This window comes from Tursiops truncatus, chromosome 1 (genome assembly GCF_011762595.2).
Source record: "Tursiops truncatus isolate mTurTru1 chromosome 1, mTurTru1.mat.Y, whole genome shotgun sequence".
Taxonomy (NCBI): domain Eukaryota; kingdom Metazoa; phylum Chordata; class Mammalia; order Artiodactyla; family Delphinidae; genus Tursiops; species Tursiops truncatus.
In genome coordinates this window covers 134,179,391-134,204,086 of record NC_047034.1, presented here as the reverse complement: position 1 = coordinate 134,204,086, position 24,696 = coordinate 134,179,391, and the positions used below count along the sequence as shown (strand labels likewise).

Genomic DNA, 24,696 nt, shown 5'->3' with positions numbered 1-24,696 from the left:
TTGTGGTGATGGTTGTATACATATATACGTATTCATATATACCCATATATATGTCAAAAGTTATCAAAGTGTACATTTTGAAGATATTCACTTTATCATATGAAAATTATACTTCAATAAAGTTGGTACAAAAAACCCATTACGTACTTTAAAAGTAAAATGTATGTAAAGTTGAGAATATAGCATACAACTAGATGACAGAAATAAGAGCCAAACATATCTCTTATATCAATAAGCATAAATGGGTATTAACTCACGAAAACACTATCAGACTGAATCACAAAGCAAAATTCAAATTAACCCAGAAAGGTTAAAAAGGTGGAAATGTGTAACAGGCAAATGCAAATTGAAAGAAAGCTGAGGTTGCCCATTCATATGAGAAAACATTGAATTCAGGTTTAAAAAAATGCTAAGCCAAACAAGGAAGATATTGTATAATGGTAAAGGGTGCAATTCACAATGAGGCTATAAGAATTTTGAAAATCAGTGAACCAAATTACACAGCAGCAATATTCATACAACAGAAATTATAAGAGATGCAAGAAGACATTAACAACAATAAAATCATGGTATTAAAAGGTAATTTACATACTTACCTGGCAGGGGAGATATCACGATCACGAAGGTGGTTTTCCCAGGGCATGGCTTATCCATTGCACAACGGTGTGCTGACTCCCGTGATTTCCCCAAATGTGGGAAACTTGACCACATAATCTGTGGTAGTAGGGGAAAAAAATTTTTTTAAAAAAAGAGGTAATTTATCCTCTTAGACTCTGATAGATCAAGCAGATGGATAAATAAATACATAAATATAATAAATATCTAAACAACAAATATAAAGCAAATCTAATTGATATATAGTTGTCACTTAGTATCTACAGGGAATTGATTCCAGGACCCCTGCGGACACCAAAATCTGCAGATGCTCAAGTTCCTTATATAAAATGGTGTAGTGTGTGCATATAATATATGCATATTTTCCCTTACACTTTAAATTATCTCTAGGTTACTTACAATACCTAATACAAGGTAAATGCTGTGTTAAATAGTTGGAGTGCAGCAAATTCAAATTTTGCTTTTAGGAACTTTCTTGTTTCTTTTTTTTTCCCCTGCGTATTTTTGATCTGCCGTTGGTTGTATCTGTGGATGTGGCACCTGTGGATATGGAGGGCCAATGTATTTCAAACTGTGTAATCTGAAAATGGAGACTACATCTTATGGTTTTACAAATCCCATTTTATACTCACAAAACTTGTCATATAATAGGTGCCCAAACTAAAAAATTGTAAAATGCAGAAACGCTTATGGCAATATTCTCTTCTTACAAAGCAAGAAAAATCGAAATTAAACTAAAATCTAAAAATAAATTTAGAGATTTATGTATTTCAGTTAAAAAACCATGGGATACTGCAAAGGCAGTTTCAGAGGTAAATTTATACCTCAATATTTGTATCAATTCAAAAGTACAGGAGGTGGGCTTCCCTGGTGGTGCAGTGGTTAAGAATCTGCCTGCCAACAGAAATAGAGACACAGATGTAGAGAACAAACGTATGGACACCAAGGGGGGAAAGTGGAGGGGGTGGTGGTGGTGGTGTGATGAATTGGGAGATTGGGATTGACATGTATACACTGATGTGTATAAAATGGATGACTAATAAGAACCTGCTATATAAAAAAATAAATAAAATTCAAAAAAAAAAAATCTGCCTGCCAATGCAGGGGACACGGGTTCAAGCCCTGGTCCGGGAAGATCCCACATGCCGTGGAGCAACTAAGCCCATGCGCCACAACTACTGAGCCTGTGCTCTAGAGCCTGTGAGCCACAGCTATGGAGCCCGCGCGCCACAACTACTGAAGCCTGTGCGCCTAGAGTCCGTGCTCTGCAACAAGAGAAGCCACCACAGTGAGAAGCCCGTGCACTGCAACCAAGAGTAGCCCCTGCTCGCCACAACTAGAGAAAGCTGGCATGCAGCAGCGAAGACCCAACACAGCCAAAAATAATAATAAAAGAAAAAGAAAGTACAGGAGGGACTTTCCTGGTGGTCCAGTGGTAAAGAATCCACCTTACAATGCAGGGGAAGTAGGTTCGATCCCTGGTCAGGGAACTAAGATCCTATATGCTGCGGGGCAACTAAGCCAGTGTGCCACAACTACTGAGCCTGCATGCCTCAAAGAGAGAGCCCATGTGCCACAAACTACAGAGCCCATGTGCTCTGGAGCCTGCACGCCACAACTAGAGAAGAGAAAACCCGCACGCCACAACTAGAGAGAAGCCCGTGCGCCTCAAAGAAAGATCTTGCTTGCCTCAACAAAAATCCTGCGTGCCTCAACTAAGACACGACGCAGCCAAAAATAAATAAAAGAAATAAATAATAAATAAATCTTTTTTTTAAAAAAACAGTACAGGAACCGATAGACCAAACGTATGTCAAAAAGTTAGAAAAAAAAAGCCAAATTGTTGGAAAGCAGAAGGAATAAATTAATAAATAAAAAAATTTAATGTTAGAAAACAGATCAGAATGAGTGAATGAATGAATGAATGAATGAATAAATAAATAAATAAATAGACTGATTCCTTTTAAAAAGCTAATACAACACAATAGATGAAATACTAGGTCACCTAATCACTGAAAAAGCTGTGGGGAAGAGGGGTGTGGAGAAAGGGCAATTACTAAAAATTATAGAAACATGAGAGTACAATCAAGAAACAATAAATTAAATATACGATTCTCCTTTGCAAACATTTTTTTCTAAAAATCTGGATGAAACAATTTTTGAGGAAAATGCAATATAACAAAACTGAGCCTAAAAGATATAGAAAATCTAAACAGATTGATCTGTATAGAAGAAATAGAGAAACTAGTCAATGATGTATTCCCTTTCCCAAATTCCACACCTAAAGAATTTCACCAGAAAATCCTACAAAACCCTTAAAGCAAATAATGACAGTTGTATTTAAACTATGTCAGGTCATAAAATAAAAACTTTCAAGTTTTCTTTCTTTTTTTTTTTAAGAAGTGAGAATTCACTACTATCAAAATCTAACAAAGATTACACAAGAGATGGCTAGCATCGATTCAAAAATCCTAAATGAAATATTAACAAACAGGATGAAGCAATCAGTTAAAAGAATAATACATCATAACGAAGTTGGGCTTAATCCAATGCAAGGACGGTTCAATATGATTCATGATATTAGTAGATATAAGAAGAAAAACAACATAATCATCTCCATAGATACTGAAGAAGCATTTCACAACATTCAACAGCTGTTTTTTAATTTTTAAAAAACCAATGAAATAAGGACTTTTGAATATTCCACATGTGTGTCTCAATCCAAAAGCTAGCATTATACTAAATGAAGAAATTCTCATCCTGTGTTGTCCAATATGGTAATTACTACCCACAAGTAGCTATTTAAATTTAAATTAATTAAGACTAATAAAATTCCTCAGTCTCAATAACCACATGTCAAGAGTCCTAGAGCCCCACATGGCTAGACGTACTCTCTAGAAGTGGTCTCCTAAGAATGCCCACTATTACCACTACATTATACTAGAGGCAGAAATACTAATACATAACTGGAGGCATAAATATTAGAAGAGAAGATTAAACTGTCTCAGTTTGCATACAATATAGTCGTATACCTGGTAATACAGAGAATCAACTAAAAGCCACCATAAATAAATAGATCATTCAGTAAGGAAGTGGCATACAAAATTAATGTACAGAAATCAATAGTCTTCACATATGCAAATCACAATTAGAATAGTAAGCATAACAGAAAAAAATCCATTTATATCGTTAACCAAAATATAAAAGTGTAGACTTTATAAGAAATATGCAACTAAATATGAAGACAACTTTAAAACGTTCCTGAACATCACAAAACAAAACTAAAATTAGAAAGTACATTGTACTTTTATACAAGAAGCTGCACTATCGTAAATATATCAATTTTCCTTATGTTATTTTGTAAGTTCATCACAAGCTCAATAAAAATGCAGCATGTCCTTTTTTTTTAATAAACTAGACAAGCCGATTCTAAAACTCCTGTGAACAAATAAATGATAATATCCAGGGCTTCCCTGGTGGCGCAGTGGTCCCCGATGCAGGGGACACGGGTTCGTGCCCCAGTCTGGGAAGATCCCACATGCTGCGAAGCGACTAGGCCCGTGAGCCATGGCCGCTGAGCTTGCGTGTCCGGAGCCTGTGCTCCGCAGCAGGAGAGGCCGCAGCAGTGAGAGGCCCGCGTACCACAAAAAAAAAAAAAAAGAAAAAAAAAAGATAATATCCAGGCAAACTAGGAAACAGAATATCAGTATTGGAGGGTGGCTACCTTTACTATATAGTAACACATATAATAAAACATCAATGACTTAAACAACTCGGTATCCTTTTTTTAATTGATATGGTCCAATAGAACAAAATAAGACTAACAGTAGGCCTGTACTCTATGAGGATTTAATTCACGATGAAAGTGATGTCTCGTATCTGTAGGGAAAAGATAAACTATTCAATAAATGATGTTGGAAAAAAATGACAAGAGTTATTATGACTGCATAACAAACTGCCCCAAAACTTAGTGTCCTAAAACTATGACGTTTATAGTGTCCACAGATTCTGAGGGTCAGGATGTCTGAAAAGGCTCAGCTGGGGAGGTCTGACGTGGGATGTCTTATGAAATTGTAATCAGATATTAGCTGGGGCTGTCGTTTTCTGAAGGCTTGACCAGGGCTGGAGAATCTGCTTCTGAGGTGGCTGGCTCACATGACTGGCAAATTGGTGTTGGATATTTTCTGATACCTTTAGTTCCTCTTCACATAAGGGTCCTCATAGCACGGTGGCTTATTTCCCTCAGAGTGAGGAATTAGAGGATTCCAGGGTGCAAGATGCAATGCTAACTTTTATGACCTAGTCTCAGAAGGCACATGCTGTCGTAAGCATCATATTCTCTTGGTCAGTTACAAAAATCCACCCAGTTCCACTTTGCTATGAAGGACTGTCAACGTCACATTGTAAGAAGAGAATGTGGGGTGGGATCTATATCCATATGGCATTCTTTGGAAAATATAAAGTGTCACAGGTAGACATTTGGATAGGCAACTTCTGTGTATCTGTAGCTCATATTAAGATAAATACCAAATGTATTCTAATATAAGTGAATCCATAAATATAAGAAGAAAATATGGGAAAGAGAATTTCTTTGCAACCTGAGAATTAATCTAACATTACTTTAAATTCATTACAACTAATAAAATTAAAAGTTGAATTCCTCAGTTTCAATAACCACATTTCAAGGGTCCAATAGCCACATGCAGCTGAGATTTGGAAGATGAGGAAGGAGTGAAAGGGGGATGAATGGGCCGAGCACCGCAAAGTGGGGTGAGAAGCATGTGACGCCACTGGGGCTGTAAGGAATTTACAGTGGCAGGATCAGATGTACATATTGTCAGGATCGCTTTGGCTGTAGGATAGGGAAATGGATGGGAGGGAGGCAAAGAGGCAGGAGACCAGGCAAAAGGTAAAGAGTAGGAAGATGGCATCTGGCCTGGAGCCAGCTGCGGCTCCCCAGTGTCCACAGGTGAAAGTACCTTTCTAGAATTGGGTTCTAGGGGGCCCACTTCCAGAAACCTGCAGCAAACTTGAGACTTTAGAAATGAGCCAGAGCATAACAAGATAGTGAAGGAGTTCAAGACCAAGTGAAGGGGATGACTCAAAGCACCCGGGCAATTCAACTTGGAGTCTCAGAAACCAGACATCATCACAGCGGCCCTCACTCTGAGTGAAGCAGCTGCCGGGTCACAGAGGTCAGACTGTCCCTGGAGAAGCCGGCAGGTTCCCAGGCCAAGGAGAGGAGGTTGAGGTTTCCGGGCTTTCCCGAGGAGCGAACAAGATCTCTTTCTTTTGAAGGAGCTCAGATTCTTTTTTCCCTCCCTTCTTTTTGTAAAGGCATCCATCATTTGAGTCACTTGAGAATAAAACTGTTTTCCTCGAGAAGATTTCTGTGGGCGCCCGCGTAGGCGTTGGGACGGCTGCTGTCAGGGAACGGGAGAACATATGGTGGTCTGTTGTGAATGCGATCTGTTTTTTGTGTTGTTGTTAAACTTCCTCTCGTTAGCACTGGGCCTGTTATGTAAGAGCTTGAGGGTCCATATGGTTTGTTGCATAAGATGCCAAAGAGGAACACAGTTTTCTGTTGCACTGCAGCTAGTCCAATTGTGAGTTTGGGAAACATGTGGCCACAGCATCATATTTGAGTAATGAAGTCAAGTAGCCCTGGATTTGAACCTCAGTTCTACCACTCGTTAGCTGTGTGATCTTGGGTAAGTAACCTAATCTCTCTGAGATTTGAACTCTCCGAGATTTTATTTCCTCCTGTGTGAAATGGTGAAAACAGTACCAACTTCACAGAGTTGTTAAGAGGATTCAGAATTAACAATACTAACTACAATTCACTGAGTAAATAAAATTTTTAGTGTTGCATGCTTTATAAATATTCTTTCTTTTAAACCTCATAGAACCCCTTGGAAATGGCTTTTATTATCTTCATGTTTCAGATGCAGAAACTGAGAAGAAAAGTGATGGAATGGCTTCCCTCACCTAATAAGAAGCCACGGAGCTAAGATTCAAACATATGTTCCTGTACAGATGAGCCATCAAACCTGGGCTTCTTTGCCTCCAGTGCTGGTGAAATACAAGGCATATAACGGGTGCAGTAAATGTGACCCTGGACTATGAGCTCCCTGAGGGCAAGGCATTTGGACAATTTTATTCACTACTGAGTTCTCACACTGAAAGCGGTGCCTTGTGCAGAGGAGGCAATCAGTAATCATTCTCAGACTAAATAAATGGATTTTGCATTCACGGCAGGGTTGCCAGCTCTGCCATTTACTAGCTGTGACCGCAGGCGAGTTACTGAGCTGGATCGTGTTTCCACAGTTTTCTCCTCTGTATATTGCGGGCAATGGTGATTCCCTCCCAATAACTGCTCCATTATCTACCTTCCTCCAGCTTTATGAACCCTCTGTCCCAGGCTTACTTGTTTGTACTCTACACTACACAACACAGAACAAAATCCAAAACATACAACTACAACAACAAACGGACCTGTGCTTTCTAGAGCCCCATAGGACATTGTCCTTAGTGATGCAAATATATGCCAAGATTACTGTGTTATCTTCATCAGAGGGTTTTGCACTTCAGCAGGTGCCCTCTGGAAACATGGTAACTTAATCCACGCATAATTGCCTACTAGTAAAATTATAGCCAAACTATAGGCAGTTCATACCACTTGAGAATAAAACTGTATTACCTTGGCTCGGTGGAAACAAAGATGTGATCAACTAGTGATAGCTGCATAGCGGTGCAAGGGGTTGTGGAGGCTTGACTGCCATCTTGGGCTAAACTGATCTTCCTATATTTTACAGCTGGGGAAACTGAGGCCCCGGCAAGGAAAACTGACTTGTTTAAAATCAAATAGCTAATAGGTATCAGAAGCAGCATTCGATTCCTGGTTGGTCTGATTCAGAGTCCAGTGCTCTTGCCCTAATTTTCTGACCTTTTCTTGGACCTATTTGCAGCTTCAAGACAAAGCTTCTCCCCCTCCCCCACCCCCCCACCCCCCAAAAAAAAGAAAAGAAGAGAAAAAGAAAAGGGAAAGGGGACATCTATGGAGCATCTTCCCTGGGCTGGGCACTCTCTGTGAGACACTTTACAAACAAAAGACACTTCCCTTGATCCTCATTATAGCCTTATGAGGTGGGTAGCATTACCCCCATTTTACAGATGAGGAAACAGAGTCTCAGCACCATGATGAAATTCACCTAAGACTCCAGAGCTGGAGAGAGAAGCCTGTATCCTCCTCCCCACCCCCGCTGAGGATTTGAACCCATACTCCAGGGCTAAATAGTCTTCCGACCCACAGATTCAGGACTGAAGCATCCCTGCCCTCCCACCTGCAGAACCAGCTGTGAAGCCTTGGGCAGGGGACATAACTTGTCTGGGCCTTAGTTTTTTCATTCTTAACTGAGAACAATCAGCATACATTCCTCAAAGAACGTCGTGAGGATTAAAGAAACTCAAGGACGTAAAAGCGAATACAGAGCGTGGCTCCTCGTAAGTGCTTCTTCAATGTTAGTTCAAAACAAAAAAATCCAGCACGTGCAGCTTCTCTGTAGTCCCCGGAGAAGGCAGAGGAGCTGGTATGGCCCACGCAGGGCCCAGAGAGGCTACAGCCCGACAGGCCTGCCGGCGCCTTCCTCCTTCGAGCAGGCTTTGGCACGCGGCCCAGGACTGAGAAGTCCCCATTCCTCTCTCCTGTCAACTCAGCAGAACAGGCTGTTTCAAGAGAAGGTGGTTCCCCCTGAGAAAATGTTCTTGCACGCCCTGGAGGCTCTTGCCCCGCACGTCGCCCCAGCCGGCGATCAGCCGGGACAGGGCCTGGACCCCACCCTGCACAACCACCATTCTTTTCCAGGTCCGCATCCTGAGAGTCATAAAAGGCAGTGTACGCTCTGAGCAGCTGTTGTCTTAGAGCACGGTCCCCTTTGGCCTGTGATGACATTTCACCACCTTCATCTCTCTGGGCCTCAGTGTCACACCCTTGAATATGGGCTGGTAATGTCTGGTCAACTATTGGGAAGGGAATCTGGGAGAGACCTCTGGAGACACGGGCTCCCTTACCTCACTGTCCATGCCTTTCTCAAATGTCTGCATCTGACCTCTGACCTCTGTCCCCTCCACCCCTACCTCGTTGGCCAAGGTCACTAGTGGAAGTCCAAATGACTCTTGACCTCTCAGCAGCAGGGGGAGCACTCTGTCCTTGCCGGCTCCTTGCCACCCTGTTCTCTTGACTTTTTTTTTTCTTTTTTTTTGCGGTACGCGGGCCTCTCGCTGTGGCCTCTCCCATTGTGGAGCACAGGCTCCGGACGCGCAGGCTCAGCAGCCATGGCTCACAGGCCCAGCCGCCGCGGCATGTGGGATCTTCCCAGACCGGGGCATGAACCCGCGCCCCCCGCATCGGCAGGCGGACTCCCAACCACTGCACCACCAGGGAAGCCCTCACCCTGTTCTCTTGATTTGCCTCTTCCCTCTCTGGCCACTCCTTCTGATTCTCCTCGAAGGGTCCTTCCCCTGCTCCAGTCCTTACATGTTGCAATTTCTCCAAGATTCAGTCCCCAACCTCTTTTCTCCGCACTCCACACACCCTCAGTGTGCCCTCACCCCTGGTTTCAGGTCCAATCCTGGTATTTAGGACACAGCACTCAGCCTCTATCCTGGAGGCCTCTCCTGCCCCCAGACCATCTCTCCAGCTTCCTTCTGGGCCTCCCAGCTGTCTGACAGCCACCTCAAACTCAACCTGCCCCACACTCCACTTGTAGATTCCTCATCTTCACCTCCCAGCCATCCACCCTGTGATCCGAATCTCAGGGAAGTGCACCGCCATCCATTCATTAAACGTGCAAGGAGCAGCTTCGGGGTGCCAGACCCTGCTGCGGGTGCAAACAGGACAGCAGGGAGCAGAACGAAGTCCCTGCTCTCATGGCATTTCTGTTCCGTCTACCAAGATGTCCAGTGACCTGGGACTCGTTGCGACCGTCTTCACCATCCATATGTCACTGGACACCAAGACTCGTCCGTTCTGCTTTCATAATATCACTTGGGTTGGTCCCCTTCTTTCCAGCCATCCTTACTGCCATGACTTAGCTCAGGAAACTGCTTCTGACATGGTCTACCAGCCTCGAGTCTTGCCCTTCTAATCCACTTGACATTGCAGCCAGTGTGTTTTAGAAACACAAATCGGGTTACGGTCTTCTTTTTGCTCAAAGCCTCCCATGGCCCCTTTCCACCACCTTAAGGATGAAGTCCACTTAGCTGGCTAGATATGTATCAGTCAGTTAGGGGTCTGCCAGAGAAAGAGAGCCAGGGGGAGATTAGGAGTCTATCTACCTATCTCCCTATCTCTAACTCTCATCTCGAGATTTATTTCAAGGAATTGGCTTCTGCGGTTGTGGAGCCTGGCTAAGCAAGTCCCAGAGGTGTAGGTCAGGCTGAAGGCTGGAAACTCTCAGGTAGGAGCTGACACTGCAGTCCACAGGTAGAATTGCTTCCTTCTCAGGGAAACCTCAGTTTTGTTCTTAAGGCCTGTCAATGGATTAGATGAGGGCCACCTAGATTATTAAGGATAATCTTTACTTAAAGTCAACTGATGGTAGATGTTACCCCTATCTACAAAAGACACTCACAGTGACACCCAGATTAGTGTTTGATTGAATAACTGGGAACTACAGCCTGGCCAAGTCGACACAGAAAATGAAACATCACTACATGATACTCTTGGACCTGCTCCATCTTTGTCCTCACCTCTTTTCTTCCCTCTGTCCCTACCTCACACTCCAGGCTCGGTCACCCCATGCCCTGTGCCAGCTGGCCTCCTGCCACCTGTCCCTGCACAGGCCTGGAATCTTACCCACCCCTTTCCTAGATGACTCTTATTTGTCTTTAAAACCACTCAGGTGCTGCCTTCTCAGGAAGTCTTCCCTGCCTCCATCCCTGTCCAAGCCCTCTGAGCTAAGCGCACTGCCTCTGAGTTTGCAAAAACCCCACTATTCCCACGAGATGGAGACTGCCTGTTGGCTGCATGGTCTGCCCCCGCCCCCCACCCCAGCATGGGAACAGCTCTGGGACAAGAACTGAGTAACTGTTATTTTCTATCGCATCACTCTGTGAAGTCCCCACATTGCACAAATCCCAGTCAGCAATTATCTTTTTTATTTACTTGTGTATAAGTAACCCCCCACACCCCAAATTAGAATATAAGCTCCATGGACGTGGGAAATCATGCCTGTCTTATTCTGTGCAGTATCCCTAGGACCTACCTGTGCCTGGCACATAGTACATGCTCAATAAGTATTTTCTGAGTGAATGAATTAATATTTGTTTGAATGCATTGAACAATAAATACTTAAGTTCTAGGCACTATTTGGGGGGCTGGAAACATTATAATCCACAAGAAGGGCAGGGGTCTGCTCTCATGGTGCTTATATTCCAAGGAGGGGAGGCAGACAGCAACAAAGTAAATGTAAATAATCAGGCTAGGGGAAACGCAAATGTAATATGACTGAATGAATAAATGAAGGGACGGATGAATGAATAAATGAATGAATTACTGGGAAAAAATATAAATATATCTGGCTTCCTCTAGGGTAAGTGCCACATTGGGAGAGGGGTGGGAAATAGTGGAATGGGCACTGGGTTTGGAGTAGAAATTAGAACCGTCTGACTCGGTTCTTTGCTGGTGGTACATGTCTGAATAAATAACCTAGCCCCTTATACCTAGGTTCCCAATTTGGGATAAAGAGCTTTCAGAAATTGCTTTGTTTCTCTCACAGGGCTATCATATCACATGAGAGAGCAACCATAAGTGAATTCAGTAACTATGAAACTCTGTACAAAAGTTAGGGGTCATTGTTGTTGATATTGTAATTGTTGCAAACGGAGCACTTGAGTTCTGCGAGTTAATTGTATTGTTTACTTTGAGAGAGGCAGAAAGGAATTTTGGCATGAGACATGTGGGTTTCAGTTCCATTTCAGCCACAGAGTGGTGAGCCATGTGACCTTGAACATGAATTATTTCACCTCTCTGTGTCTCGCTTTCCTGACCTGTGAAAATGGGGAGAACATTTAGAGCCATCTCAGAAGGACGTTGCCAGGTTTAAACGAGACAGTCCATTCCAAGCGCTTGGCATTAGGTTGAGCCCATATGAATGGCTCGGCTAATGTTAGCTATTAATAGTCATTCTGTCAATCACTGGTGGCTGTTCATAAATGGAGCCATTCATGGTTCAATTTCTCAAGTCTCACATTTCTGCCAGGGAACTTCCCGAATTCTTTATGCGCCAACACCTGTGATTATGCAAAACTCCGTTTAAAACCACAATCAGCATTCATACCCAGAACATAAACAAACAGAGAGTTTGATGTTCAGTACACTCCCTCCCAACTTTCCAAAAAGTATTTTCTGGAACATAGAGAGAGATGTACTCTCCATTTCTGTAGAAAACAAGTGTTGCTGGTTTTATGATCCTATAACCCTAAACTGTTATGTTTTTTCATGTAAGGCATTTTAGAATTCCCATAAAGGAGTGCTTGTCGAGAGAAAACACAGCTGGTGCCCAATTAGAGAGGTGATCAAGACCAGTCGACCCGCGGACTCGTAATTAAGCTGGACCCCAAGCTGCAGGAGGGATGGCGGCTGGGAAACTGAGGTGGCCCCGCCTGCTCACGCAAAGGCAGTGACTGGGGAAGGCAGAAGATTTTCTTCAGGAGGCAAAGAGTTGGTCATTTCAGTGACCCCTGAATTTAAGATTTATGGCTGGCTCTGCAGAGGCTGACACCTGATTTTGGCTCAGTCCTTTCCAGGAGAAGCCTCAGAGCCTTCAACTTCTATTTAGGCATCAGCTCCTGTCTTATTTGTCATCACAGACCCCTGGGAAATTTCCAGAAGGGGGAGAGAGATAATCAGCTTCAGGAAGGCCTCCACTGATGACCTGTCTGTGCTTCTCTCCTGCATGGCCATCTTCAGACAACTGCTATCTTCCTTACCAACCCAACACCCACACCCCGGTCTCTCCTATTCTAGCCTATGGCTGCCGCCGTCTCTGCCCCTCTTCCCACTCTGCCCTCTAGAGGCCCTATATGTACCAAATGCATGCCATTCAAAACCTGGCCGCTCTGTATGCCTCATCTCCGGACTTTAAGTGGAACCTGTACCACTCGCTCTCTCTCTGGAGGTGCTTTGTTTTTCCATATCCCACATACCTCGGGGCCAAGAGGCAGGATCAAGTTTCTTGTCTCCCAGTGCTACTTACGTCATAATCCTCTGCCTTCTGTCACACACACACACACACGCACGCACACACATGCACGCACACACATGCACACACCTACACCTGCTCCCAGGCACTTGGTAGCCATGTTTGGAAAGAGATGTTGTACTTGCTGTGCTCTGAATAGTTGCTCTGTGTCTATTTGTGAGGCAGTAGCAAGTGTGGTCTTGGGACCCGTAGCCTGAGGATCACCTGGGATCTTCTCAGAAATGAAAAATCTCAGGCCCCACCCCAGACCCCTAGGGGAGGGTCCCAACACTCTGTTTAATGAGCCCTGGGAGATTCTGATGCTCACCCATATTGGAGACCCACTCATGTAGCAGTTAAGTGTAGGGGCTCTAAAGCCAGTTTGCCTGAGTTCGAATCCCACTTCTGACACATTAGTACATAACCTTGGCCAAGTTATGTAGCTCCACCTGTGCTGGGAATAAAAATGATGCCTCTGTGTAGGGTGTCATGAGAGAATTGAAGCAGCTATCCATATAAAGTGGTTAGGACAGTGTGTGGCATATAATAAGCTCTCGTGAACTGTTAACTTTTATTATCGTTACCATTGAATGGAACTCTTAATAGACTCCTGGTTGTTGGATGTTTGCATCTCAAATCCTCCCAGTTGTCTCATCTACAGCTTTTCAGCGATTCTTCTACATCTAGTGCTTCTCCAGCTTTCTACTGGAGAGGGGAGTGGGCTTCCACACAGACCTTTTTTGAGGTCTTATATTTATATATCTATGTTTGATTATTAAAAAGTCATTATTTCCAAACCTCATCTCCTGGTGAAATGTACAGCCCAAGGAGCTGCAATATACTTAATCAGTGGCTTGTTATAACCTTCCCTGGACTCCCATTCTCCCCAGAGAATGGAAGCACTGCTCCATCTGTCAGAAACTTGACCTCCTCCGCTCTGGGGACCTTCACCTTTATGCCACTCCAGCTACCCACACACAAAGCCACACCTGGCTTTTATCTTGGCTAGCTATTTCTCCACCCCTGAAATCTCAAACAGCAGGGTCCCACTCTCTGACCCCTCCCTCTTATCTTTCCAGAGCTCTCTCACCAACACTGGCCTTTTGACCTCCTCCTGAATTCCAGGCTCTGGACGCCTCCCTCTTTCCCTTCCCAAACTTTCAGATCTTAGTCTCACTGTGTCTATTCTTCTGATAACATTGATGGATGGACATGCAGCATGAGCAAGAAATAAATGTTTTGTGTCTGTCAGTCTCTTAGAATGGTTCTTGTGTGTTGTGTTTTTTTTAAATTTCTGCAGCATGACCTGGGTCATCCTTACTTAGGCACCTGCCTCCTGGGTGAATGTGAAGATGAAAGGAAGGCATGTAAGTAGGGCACCAGGCCCAGTTCCTAGCCTGTAATAATTGTTCCAGGAATATTAGCTATTACTCCTATCCACCCCCCTCCCCAAATCATAGAGTCCATGGCACTACCTTGCAATGTGTCTGCAGATCCCCAGTCAAGTCAGTCTCCCTTCTGTTCAATAGCAATTCCAAACTTCATCCTTTATCTTCTCACCAGACCCACAGCCTTCATAGAGAAAATAGAAGTGATCAGGTGGGTACTTTCTCAATGACTTTTCTCCAGATCTGCAAGTTTCAATTTCATTGAAATTGAAGAGACAGTTGGGTTCTATGTCCTGACTGCAGGAATTGGAGGGCAGAGTAGAGGTGACTTCTAAGACTGGGAAAGGTTGGATGTTCACTCATTCATTTATTCACCCATCCATTATAAATAACTAGTGAGAAGGGATCTGGGGCTCGGAGAGACATGACTTGAAGTTGAGGGAAGATTGAGACCTAAAGGGACAGCCAGGACCGACCTATTTTTCTTTCCCAGATTGGCACTCTCTGTGCCGTCTCTTGCCTGCCTCGCCTACCCAGGTACAGCCAGTGGCCAAAGGTGGGAAGTGGGAGACTGGACTGAAGCTCATGAATCAGGCCATCCTGCCACCATCCTGGGCATATGGAGGAAAGAACGAGAAGCCCAGTGAGGAATCTGTGAGGAAAGCTGGAGGAAGAAGATGAAGTGGGAAAGACACTTCTGGAGCCCCCATCTGCCTTCCATGATGGCTACCTGAGCAGCTGACCCACAAAGGCCTTCATGCTTCCCCCATCTCCAGGCAGGTTTTTCTGGAACCCCAGACAGACAGTGATGTTTCTCCTCTCCAGACAGCATCCTCAGCAGCTACCGCTGACACAGCCTCCCCACCCTCCACATGGGTGGGGTAAGTGGGCAGTCCAGTCCCCAGGGGTGATGCTGTAGGTGGCACCAGGAGTAAAGTCACAGACATCTGCAGACACAGAGACCTTTGATTTTCTCCCAGACCCAGGGACATTTGAAACTCTCTCTTCTCTTTTTTTTTTTTTTTTTTTACATCTTTATTGGAATATAATTGCTTTACAATGGTGTGTTAGTTTCTGCTTTATAACAAAGTGAATCAGTTATACATATACATATGTTCCCATATCTCTTCCCTCTTGCGTCTCCCTCCCTCCCACCCTCCCTATCCCACCCCTCTAGGTGGTCACAAAGCACCGAGATGATCTCCCTGTGCTATGCGGCTGCTTCCCACTAGCTATCTACCTTACGTTCGGTAGTGTATATATGTCCATGCCACTTTCTCGCTTTGTCACAGCTTACCCTTCCCCCTCCCCATATCCTCAAGTCCATTCTCTAGTAGGTCTGTGTCTTTATTCCTGTCTTACCCCTAGGTTCTTCATGACATTTTTTTTTCTTAAATTCCATATATATGTGTTAGCATACGGTATTTGTCTTTCTCTTTCTGACTTACTTCACTCTGTATGACAGACTCTAGGTCCATCCACCTCACTACAAATAGCTCAATTTCGTTTCTTTTTATGGCTGAGTAATATTCCATTGTATGTATGTGCCACATCTTCTTTATCCATTCATCCGATGATGGACACTTAGGTTGTTTCCATCTCTGGGCTATTGTAAATAGAGCTGCAACGAACATTTTGGTACATGCAACTCTCTCTCCTTTACCTGTCACTCAGCCCCACCATCTGGATACAAATCCAAACAGTCATCGGCACCCTCCTTAGGAAACTGGGATGGAAAGTCCTTGGAGGCAAAGCAGGTTCCATCTGAAAGGGGCTTAGGGACTGGCAAGTGCTACCCCTGGGGAGAAGAGGACCACCCACCCATTCCAGGAAGATCCAGGAGTCCTGAGGGCAGCTCCTGAAGAGACAGAAGGGCTGAGCAGCCGGTGTCCGGGGTGATATTCCGTTAAGTGCAGCAGGCACAGAACCTCGGGCCCACCGTACTTTAAGTCAAAGAAAGTGTTTTAGTATATAATATTAATGTATTTGCCTTTATACCAATGCAGGTGTAAAATATAATTATGCATACACATATGTACATGCATATGCGCATGTGTATGTGTACATACATGTATATGTACACATATATGCACATTTCTGAAGAAAGGGGTCCATGAAGCTAAAAGTGCCTAGAGCCCACAAAAGTTCTCTTGCAGCCCTGCTCACATCACCTCTTGGGGTCTCAGTTTCCCCATCTGTAAAGTACACATCATAACACCGTCTGCACCGTTCGCCGCCACAGTGCCACAGTGCCATCCGTGAGCTATCACGTTCCCAATTCACAGTTTGGAAGGCTCCCCACGGACACCTCATACAACATCCAAACCTCCTAACTTTGCGTTTGAAGCCTTTCACCGTTTTCCACTTTGAGCTTCTCCCGCTTTCCCGGGATGCACAGCTCTCCGACTAGAAACAGCGTGCCTGGCAGTGTTTCCAGGATGAGCTAAGCCTCAAGTTTCAGCGTGCCTTTGCACACTCAGAGCCCTTTTGCTTCAAAGATACCCCCTCTTCTCTGCCTGACGGTCTCCTATTCACAGCACTGCTACATAATTTGTCGGGCCCAGTGGACGATGGAACTATGGGGTCCTTTGTTCAAAAATTCAGAACTCCAAGATGGCAAAGGAGAACATTAAACGAAGCACGGGGGTCTTCTGAGCACAGGGCCTGGTGTGACAGCACAGGTCACGCTCCTATGAAGATAGGTCTGGCTCCTCCTCTTCCGAAGTCAGCTCAGATCTCACCTGCTTTTTGAAGCCATGCTTGATCCCTAAGACAAACAATAGGAAGGCACAAAATGAAGCACTTCTTATGTCCTAGCCGTTGTGCCAAGCACTTTACAGCCAGGGGTTCATTTAATCCTCACAAATGCCCCACGAGGTAGGTAGGATTATGGTCCCCATTTTGCAGATGAAGAAACAGAGGCTCAGCAAGCAGGTGTCAGAGCAGGCATTTAAACCAAGGGCTGCCTGGGCCCAGAGTTCATGCTCTTACCAGCTAGGCTGTACCAACCCTTCTGACTCCATAGCCTTTTAATCTTGCGTTTGCCATCCAATTTCTAAACTCCCCGGCCCTCACCCTGTCTCCTCAGTCCCTGGGCATCCATCCTTTCAGCACCTCTGGCCCTTCAAACACACCAAGAAGTCAATGTCCTTCTTTCCGGCCCATAGTAGCTTCTGGTTTGCCAGGAGCCACGCATTGAATTGAAACATCTTTTCCCTGGGACACCTGGGGATTATCGGTCAGTATTCTCACGTTCCCTGTGACCCCAAGTTTAGTCCATTTGGGCTCCATAAGGTCTTGTGAGCCCCATGCTTCACCTCCAGTGCCAGGGGTAGTTCAGTCCCTTTTTATCCTTTGCCAGACATCAACGTTCCCCGTTTCTTTCTCCAATCTATCTGACCCCCTGAAGCCATCCTGTCTTCTAAAAAATGCAGACCTGTTCATGTCTGTCCTCTTTAAGATCCTTCTGTTCTCTCCATTTTCTTCAGCTCCCTGAGCCTGGTACACAAGACACCACCAGCCCTTCCACTAGAACCCTCCCACATGATCATCACTAACTACTTCTTTGAAATTCCCAGAAAGAGTCATGCTTTCTCATGTCCCCATGACTGTGCAGATGACACTTGCGTACTGGGCATGCCCTTCCCAGAACTCTTAGAAAACTCCTCCTGACAAGTTGGGACTCATTTAGCCTCACCTCCTCCAGGAAGCCTTCTATACTGGCCCTTCCCAAGGCTGAGTTAAGGGCTTCTTCTCTGCCCTCCCCCCACCCCAAAACTCCCAGAGCTTGCCTCTGGCCCAGCACTTACTTGGGCTCAGACCCCTTTGGAGGTGGAGACCACATCTAATTCACCTCTGGGTCCCCAGCCTCTGGCACTGAACCTCTTTGGGACCTAGAAAGCACACAATAGGTATTTTCTGAGTAAAATCTATAGATGAATGACCATTGGACCAAGATGCATCTGACCCTGGTCACCTCTCTGGCCTCAGGGGCTCCACTGAAACACAGCTGGGCATAGCTACCTCTGCAGCATGCAGAGAACAGGTGTCTGAATTAGACTAGAAGCACTGAAGGCTCTGGAAGGAAGCAAGATGGACAGATCATTGAGTAGCTATTGCGTTTGAAACTTCTGAGAAAAGACTTACATTCTCAGATGGATAAATGTGCTTGGAAAATGAAGTGTATTGCATTAAAAACTGAGACCTTAATTTCAGCAAAAAGAATGAGTGTACAAAAGGAGGAATTTAATTATCATACTATATGGTTCAGCTGTGATCTATGTGGTTGCAATACTAAATGCTAAATCTAACCAAAAATATGTTGTAACTGGACTGGGAAGTTGGGGTAAGGGGAAGTGGCTTTGTAGGGAAGAGAGCTAGATCCTTCTCTTCCATCATAGCAAGTCGATAGAACATATCTCAAACTGAAAATGAAGAAAGAGATGTTTAAACACATTATTTAGAAATATGGGGGCTTCCCTGGTGGTGCAGTGGTTGAGAGTCCGCCTGCCGATGCAGGGGACACGGGTTCGTGCCCCGGTCCGGGAGGATCCCACATGCCGCGGAGTGGCTGGGCCCATGAGCCATGGCCGCTGAGCCTGCGCGTCCGGAGCCTGTGCTCTGCAACGGGAGAGGCCACAGCAGTGAGAAGCCCGCGTACCGCAAAAAAAAAAAGAAAAAAAGAAAAGAAGTATGGAGTTAACTACGGAAGAAATACTCTGGGCAGTGAGATTTGGGGATGGAGGGAGATGGGCCTGGGGAAAGGGCCTTACAGGACTGTCTGACTTTCTGAACCATGTGTGTGATGTTGGTGAAACACACATATAATTTTTTAAATATCACCTGTGGTTTGAAAGCAGGGAACTGTCGTGAGGCAAGCGTCTTGTTCAATCAGCCTGACTAATCTCCAGAAACACCACTTGTGTAGTTCATCCCAGCCCTCCCAGCCCTGGAACCAGACTGGGCTGGGCCACCTCCCCTGCCCTCCATGACCCGACCCCACCCTGCCACGCACGGCGGCCTTTGCTCCCTGCAGCCCGGCCTCCTCCCATTTCTCCTGCAGACACTGCTGCCCCCACCCTTTGGCTTTTGCTCGGGCTGCGTCCTCTGCCTCCGCGTTAACACCTTTCCTCCCTTCTGCCTTCCCAGCTCTTCCTTCCGACACTAAGGCCGTCGGGGACAAGCATGTTGGCTTTTCCCCGGCCAGCGCTGCAGACATCTGAGGGGCTGTCGTGGGCTGCACCTCCCTCCCCTGGGCCTTGACACCATCCCTGCTCTCTGGATCTGAGTGAAAAGGCCTGAGGAGCCCCGTTCCAGCACCATCACACCCACCTGTACCATCACAGCCAAGGACCTCTCTGAGTCTGTTTCCTCACCTGGAAAATTGAGATCTTCGGGACCACTCGCCAGGATGTTCATGAGGGTGGGCTGACATGACCTTTGTGGGAGGGCGCAAGCTGACCCCCCGCTTTCAGGCCCCCTCTTCTCTAGACACATCTTGCCCAACGGCGGCAGCAGCTGCAGTAAAAGCTCACATTTATCAAGTGTTTACAACGTGTCGGCACTGCCCAAAATGGTGCATCATCTCATTGAACCCTTACAGTGGGTAACAGTGTCCCCATTTCACAGATGACAAAATGAGGGCTCATCCAGGGTAACTTGCTGGTGAATCTACCTGTCGCCCCCCACATTAGACCACAGCAGCTCCAAGCCGAGGAGAACTGTCCACCCCTGTTCATAGTGGCGTTACCACAGTGGCCAAAAGATTCATCAACAGAAGAACGGACAGGTAACATGTGGTCCGTACACTCAATGGAATGTTGTTCAGCCTTAAAAAGCAAAGGATTTCTGACACACGCTACAACACAGACAAACCTTGAGGACATGATGCTAAGTGAAATAAGCTAGGCACAAAAAGACAAATATTGCGTGATTCCCCTGATGCAAGGTTCCTAGAATAGTCAAGTTCATAGACACAGGGAGTAGAATGTTGCCGGGAGCTAGGGAGAGAGGACGGGGAGTCAGTGTTTAATGGTACAGAGTTTCAGTTTGAAAACGTGAGAAATCTGGAGGCGGATGGTAAGGATGGCTGCACAAAAATGTGAATATACTTAATGCCACTCACTGAACTATGCACTTAAAACATGGTTAAAATGTTAAATGTTAAGCGGTATATTTTATCACAATAAAATGTTTTAAAATGTAGTTAGAGGGGCTTCCCAGGTGGCGCAGTGGGTGAGAGTCCGCCTGCCGATGCAAGGAACACGGGTTCGTGCCCCCGTCCGGGAAGATCCCACATGCCGCGGAGCGGCTGGGCCCGTGAGCCACGGCCACTGAGCCTGCGCGTCCGGAGCCTGTGCTCCGCAGCGGGAGAGGCCACAACAGTGCGAGGCCCGTGTGCTGAAAAAAAAAAAAAAAAATGTAGTTAGAGACAGAAGGTAGAATGTATTTTGCTGTCACTGTATTGGACACTTATGAATGGTTAAAATGATAAATATTATTTATGAATATTTTACCACACACACGTGCAAAAGTCAGGGAGATTTCTCTTGGATTTCTCTGGACCCAGAGTCTCAAGCAGGGCCTGGAACATAGTAGGTGTTTAAGAGTGTTTGTCGATTTGAATAAGTTTCTGTTGGAAGGGAGCAGAAGCCTTCGGCCTGGGAGAGAAGAAGAGGATCAGGACCCTACCTGGAGTCAGTTCTGTGGCCTCTTCTAGCTTCTCTGTGGGCAAAAGTTCCACGGATGTGTGGAATCCCCCAAGACAGAGACTGAAATGGTAATAACATAATTAGAAAGCTGCTATTAATTGCTAGGCATTTGACACGCATCATAAGAGCTAGCAATTATCGAGTACTTAATCTATGCTAGATGCTGTTCTAAGAGTTTTCACGCCTAACAATCCCTCTGAGGTTGCTACGATTGTAATCCCCATTTTGTGGCTGAGGAAACTGACACAGAGAGGTTAAATAACTCGTCAAAGTCGCCCAGCCAAGTCGCGATGAAACCCAGACTTGCCCGCAGGCAGCCCGGTTTGCTCAAAGACCATGGTTTGCACTTCTGCATGGTGTTGTCCCTGGCATTTCTGCATCTTCCCAAACCCCGGCCAGGAGGGCATGGAGAGCCCCTTCAGAGGCGGGAGGGAAGTTAGGACCAGGGCTTTGGAGGCTCCACACTGGGTACCAGCCCAGGTTTGGGCATCACGCAGACTTGGTTCAAGGCTGGCTCGGCTCTTATTGATTGCCTGGCTCTGGACAAGCTACTTCACCTCTCTGATCCTGTGTTCTCATCTGTGACACGGCTATAGCAACAGTATCCACCTCATGGGGTTTTCTAGGGGTTACGTAAATTAGTAAGCGTGCACCTTTCAGTGAGCATGCTGCTGGGCGGGGGAAGCTCCCAGGAGGTGCTCGCCCACTTCCTGGAATGATCTTGAGCAACTAACTTCCCTTCCTTTCTGAGCCCCGCTGATCTCAGTCATGAAACAGAATTACTAAAACCAACCCCACAGGTTTGTTGTGGGGATTACACAAACACCTTGCTTTGTGTTTATATCTATTTACAACTCTATAACTCATCCTCCAAAAGTGTTTAAGGCAGCTAACAATAATACACGATTATTTTTAACTGGAAACTGAAGAACCGGGGGCAAAGAAAAAGGAATGGAAAGAAAAAAAGAGGAAATAAGATAATTTTTAAAAGGGCCTGGCTGTTCTGACACACATTAGGCACTCGATCAATATTGAGCGTTATATTCTGGTTGTAACATGTGGTCCAGGTGAATCTGGCTACTCAATGTAATTAGGGCCTGGAGGTGAGAGGGACTTCAGAGTGTGTCCAGCTGCACTCTTCCTGGAACAGGGAAAGCGGAGGTGAGACTTGAAGGGTCAGAGACCATGTCTCACTTTAGAGAAGCTCGGACTTTATTTGCATTGCACATTGGGCTTCGAGTAAGATTTCGCTTCAAGAAAAGATTTCACTACTAGAGAGAGAGAGAGATTGAGAGAGATGACAGAGAGACAGAGAGAGAATGGGAATTGTGTTTTAAAGAAAAGCACTGATAACTAATTTCTTCATTTCACAGAGACAGACACCAAGGCTCAGAGAAGAGGCGTTAAATGCATTTGGTTATTTACATCTGTTGTAAGACTTTTCCTATGGAGAAACCCACCAATCACAGATAAACCCTTTTTTCATTGATCTCCATTTAGCAAACATTTCTTGAGCCCCTCCTCTGTTCATGCTGTCCGGCTAGGGACTAAGCTACGAATAAAACACATCTCTGCCCTCAAGGAGCTCACGGTTGAGAAATGAAGTCAGAGGTCCAGAGACCCAGAGTGAAAGGTGCTACCTCAGGCTTGCGGAAGTCTGCCTGATTGGAGGCGTCCTGGACAGCTTCACCGAAGAGGGGATGCTGACTTATGCCTCAGAGAAGAGTAGGGTTTTTTTGGGTAGTCAGTGTGAGAATAGGTTCACTCTTTCTGATCTCAGCGCTCCCTGTACTCTGTCCTTACCCGGTATTACTTGTCTAACTCTCTTCCCTGCCAAGTTCTCAGTAATTTGTGGACAGAAAGGATTCCTTGTCCATTTGTCCTGCTGTATCCAATGCCCCCAGCACAGGGGAAAGAAAGAAGAAGGGAAGGGAAAAAAGAGGCAATTCCAGGCAGGAGGAAGAGCACATGCAAAGAGCCAGATGTGGGAAACAATACGGTTCTAAGAACTTTGGGTTGTTCTGGGTGGTTCTAGCCTCCGCTGATGACTTGAGTTTGACCAGACATTTTTTAGATTTCATTTTGTAAGTGATGAGAAATCATGTGTCCTGAACTTGGATTCAGAGAATAGGGAACTCTGGGGGTTGGTAGTGTTATGCCAGCAGATACACTGTCTGAGGAACCTGGAATCTTGGATTTGAAATGAACCTGAGGGCCCTTCATTTATATCCATTCACCTGAGAGATCATGAACCGTGTACAATGAACAGAAGGTGTGGCTCCCATTCTCCAGCCACCTAGACACCCCGACATTTCTGTTAACTGCCTCAATTATACTGCAGAATGTGTTACAGGATTCACCTTTCGGCTTTTACTAGATTATGTTTGTCCATAGTTATTGAGTGTTCACTTTGGGTGATGCATTTTACATACCACTAGTTCACAGACTCTAAAATGCGATGGATTACAAGACACCTTCTAATTTCAGAGATGCTAAGATCAGTATCTTAGGACCTATGAGCTATGATACAGTTATCCTTAAATTCTCTAATAAATTTTGGTGATATCCACATTTCCATTTGAGAAACTAAGTCTCAGGGAGGCTACACACTTTGTCCTCGATCTCACGACACATACCTGGCAGAGCTGGGGGGCTCCAAAGACCCCTTCCCTCTCTCCTTTTTTCCTCCCACCCTCCCATTGCCACCCTGAGTATTCAGGAGGCCCTTTCCATCATCTTGCAAAACTTTTCTAAGATTGTAGTCAATTTTGCTACAATAGGCAAAACTCTGTTCCTTCCTTCTGCTGCCACGCAGGCTGGAAATATTTTTCGGTGTTGCTTTGTTTTTCCTCCCTTGCATTTTCAGAGTGAGTGGACTAGTGTGCTCCCATCATTTCATAACTTTCCAGATTAGCCAAGTGCTCTCATGTGACCCAGTCCTCCAGCCTGTCACTTGAGTGGAGCGCTTCTATTTTCCTCCCAAACTTGGACAGCCCACCGAGAAGTGCTCTGGGCTTGGGGCCTCCTTCCTCCCCTTCTTTGTTTTTTTCTGTTGTTGTTGCATTAGCCAAAGCTGAGCATGCTCGCCAACCCACCCCCTCAGGAGAGCTCTCCGCTGTCACCCAGGCCACCCTGTTGTCATGTGGCAGGGGAAAGAAAGAAGAAGGGAAGGTCAGACTGATCAGTGAGAGAAACCCTGGCTTGAAATCCACTGGGGACCTGTCTCCTGCTTGGGCTTGGGCTTAGAAGAAGATGGGCAGATGGCAGTCAGGTAGAAAATAGCAAGAGGATAGATTCAAGGAACATGTGTGTGGTCTGGCTTGCTCACAGATACAGTAGTTCATGTTCACAGATACGCTGGGAGGTAGATGTAAGAGCTGATAGGGACCTGGGAATCAGCAAGTATCTTCCCTCCTGTATCAGATGGAGAACAGAGACCCAGAGTCAAGAAGGGGATTGACTGAGGTCAGGCGGCTCATGGCAGGACCAGTATTAAAATATAATACATCCCCGTGTGCTTCAGGCCAGCATCAGACTCTGAAAAGAGTGGCTCAGCTGGGTGGCTTATGTGGGGTGCAGACTGCAGTTGTGTGCCTGACACCCTATGTCAGCAGCCCTGAAACTCCCACGGCTGGACCCACTTAACTTCCTCCTCTGGACGCTGCCCTGGCCGTAAGCTTGAGGTTTTTGCTCAGCTGTTTGCATCAAGTTATCCCTGTTCCCCTCTGACCTTGTGCCCTA

The 24,696-nt window shown here is 45.6% G+C and overlaps 1 long non-coding RNA gene and 1 pseudogene across 2 annotated transcripts in view; one reads left to right on the top strand and one right to left on the bottom strand.

The window, feature by feature from the left end:
- The first annotated feature begins 588 nt into the window (after positions 1-588).
- LOC117309973 (U1 spliceosomal RNA) lies at positions 589-768 on the top strand (annotated as a pseudogene).
- Positions 769-15,409: 14,641 nt separating this feature from the next.
- The window catches only part of LOC109551066 (uncharacterized), a 102,388-nt gene continuing 93,101 nt past the window's right edge, over positions 15,410-24,696 (bottom strand). Inside the window, exons 4-7 of one of the 2 annotated variants that reach the window (XR_012324592.1) lie at positions 20,936-21,015; positions 19,621-20,828; positions 18,055-18,138; positions 15,410-17,012 (exon numbers count right to left, since the gene is read on the bottom strand). This is a non-coding gene — a long non-coding RNA (uncharacterized lncRNA). Of the gene's footprint in view, positions 17,013-18,054; positions 18,139-19,620; positions 21,016-24,696 lie in introns of both variants that reach the window. The other variant, XR_002177763.3, reaches the window with a different exon arrangement.